Genomic DNA, 2,605 nt, shown 5'->3' with positions numbered 1-2,605 from the left:
GGTCAATGTAGGGAGGTGGTCGACTATGGATGCTCTACAGTATTCCTGTCAGATCTTTCAGAACTATTTCTTTCTTTCTTTCTTTCTTTTTTTTTTTTTTGTAGAGACAAAGTCTCATTCTATCGCCCTCAGTAGAGTACCCTGGCATCACACAAATTACAGCAACCTCCAACTCCTGGGCTTAGGCGATTCTCTTGCCTCAGCCTCCCGAGTAGCTGGGACTACAGGTGCCCACCACAATGCCTGGCTGTTTTTTTGTTGCTGTTTGGTCGGGGCCTGGTTTGAACCCGCCACCCTCGGTATATGGGGCCGGTGTCCTACCCACTGAGCAATAGGCGCTGCCCCAGAACTATTTCTTGATTGTGACTCTTGTGATTCTGCTCTTACCTTTTCATGTGTTTGTTCATATAGCAAATCTTGGTTCTGATGAGAACCAGCATTCATTGAATGCTTTGTTCCAGGTACTAGAGTGTTTTGCCTCATTGTTCTTTTCATAGGTATATTATGTAGGTACTTTTATTATTCTTATTTTATAGATGTGGCAATGGTGACCCAGAGAGGTTTAGCAATTTGCCTAAGCTATCAAGCTAGCAAGTGACAGAACCAGGATTTTAGTTGAAGAAGCCTGGCTCCATGGTTTCCTGCTCTTAATTCCAAAGTTATACTGATTCTGAACTACTACAAACAATTATAAAGTCTCTAAACTAAGTCATTATGCTGAGATTAGAGTGAAAAAAATAGATGTCCATTCCTTTAATAGAGATTATAATCCAGAGGAGAGACAGTAAAAAAAAAAAAAGACAACAATAAATTGCAAAGTGTGTTAAGTCCAATGATGGAAAAGTAAAAAAGAGACTGTACTGGGGTACCTGAATGATTTATTTATATATTTTATTGATTTTTTTAAGAGACAGAGTCTCACCATGTTGTACCAGGTTGGCACTGAACTCCTAGGGTCAAGTGATTCTCCCTCTTCAGCCTCCAGAGCATCTGGGACTACAGGTGCATGCCACCTTTCTAGCTAATTTTCTGATTTCTATTTTATGTAAGGATGGGATCTTGATTTGTTGCTAAGGTTTATCTTAAACTCCTAGCTTCAAATGACCCTCCTTCCTCAGCCTCCTAACTTCTGGGGTTATAGGTGTGAGCCACCATGGCCAGCACAATGATGGTTTAGAGTAGGCTATAGGCAGTGGAGCCTGGAGAGTAGATAGAGTCAGTAGATTCTTTTTACAGTTTCTGGCCTGGGCTGGGTTTGAACCCGCCACCTCTGGCATATGGGGCTGGTGCCCTACTCCTTTGAGCCACAGGCGCTGCCCTAGAATCAGTAGATATTTTAGAATTAGGACAAGCAAGACTTACTGATGGCTTGGCTATGTAGGAACGTGGAGGTGTCAGGTATGATCCCATATTTTTCTGGCATGAGCATCTGGGTAGATAAAGATGCCATTTCTGAGATGGAAACATTGGAAGAGGAGCAGATTTTGACTGTAGTTGAGGAGTGGAATGAAGACCTCAGTTTTAGTCATGCTAAGTAGGAGATGTCTGTGAAAACATAGAAGTGTAGATATCAAGTAAGCAGTCTTTGGGCTGATTCACAAAGTGGTGCTGGAAATAAATCTGGATGATACTGGTATATAGATTGTATGTACAGCCAAGGAAAATTGATGAGATCACCTAGAGAAAAAATAGAGAGTAGGAAGAGATGAATTCTTATGACCAAGATCTAAGGAATTTAAGAGAAAATCTAGGAGATTGTGTTATTATAGAAATCAAGAGATGAGCATGTTTCCAGAAGTGGTCAGTGCATTTTGTTGGATTTAGGAACACAGAGATCATTGATGATTATAGGAAAAACAGTGTTGGAGGTGTGCAGGACCAGAAGTTAGATTGAATTGGGTTTAAGGAGTGTGTGTATGGGGGTGGATATGGTCTATATATTTTCATTATTACCATGTCTTTTTCTCCTTAAGAGGTAGTATTCATGAGACAGACAGATAAGAACTGTACCTTTCCATTTTTGTGTTCTTGGCTACTTAGTCTTGGTGTATTCCAAGGAGGTGGTATTTAAGGAGGAAGGGCAGAGGCTGTGAGGATATTTACAAAATGATTACAGTGATGATTCTCACGGTCTTTGTATGCCTTGAAGGTGAATGATTTATGTTTTCTTCTTGCTGTTGTTGTAGTTTGGCCCGGGGCCAGGTTTGAACCCTCCACCCTCAGTATATGGGGCCAGCGCTCTACCCGCTGAGCCACAAGTGCCACCAGAGGTTAAGGATTTATGTACCTTTTTTTTTAGAGACAGAGTGTCACTTTGTCTCCCTTGGTAGAGTGCTGTGGTGTCACAGCTCATAGCAACCTCCAGCTCTTGGGCTTAGGTGATTCTCTTGCCTCACCCTCCCAAGTAGCTGGGACTATAGGCGCCTGCCACAACGTCCGGCTATTTTTTTGTTGCAGTTTGGCTGGGGCCAGGTTCGAACCTGCCACCCTCAGTATATGGGGCCGGCGCCCTACTCAATAAGCCACAGGTGCTGTGCACTTCATGGACTTTTAAGAAACTCTTTTGGGCTCTGGGCCTGTGGCCCAAGTGGCTAAGGCGCCAGCC

At 42.9% G+C, this 2,605-nt stretch overlaps 1 protein-coding gene across 1 annotated transcript in view; it reads left to right on the top strand.

Moving 5' to 3' along the window:
- Positions 1-2,605, top strand: part of AMBRA1 (autophagy and beclin 1 regulator 1) — a 239,126-nt gene that overhangs the window by 13,657 nt on the left and 222,864 nt on the right. The gene's annotated exons all lie outside the window — the stretch shown is intronic.

The sequence above is a fragment of the Otolemur garnettii genome, unplaced genomic scaffold, assembly GCF_000181295.1.
Source record: "Otolemur garnettii isolate 467f Iridium unplaced genomic scaffold, OtoGar3 scaffold00001, whole genome shotgun sequence".
Taxonomy (NCBI): domain Eukaryota; kingdom Metazoa; phylum Chordata; class Mammalia; order Primates; family Galagidae; genus Otolemur; species Otolemur garnettii.
The sequence above is the reverse complement of the archived record's forward strand: the minus strand, read 5'-3'. Positions and strand labels throughout refer to the sequence as shown.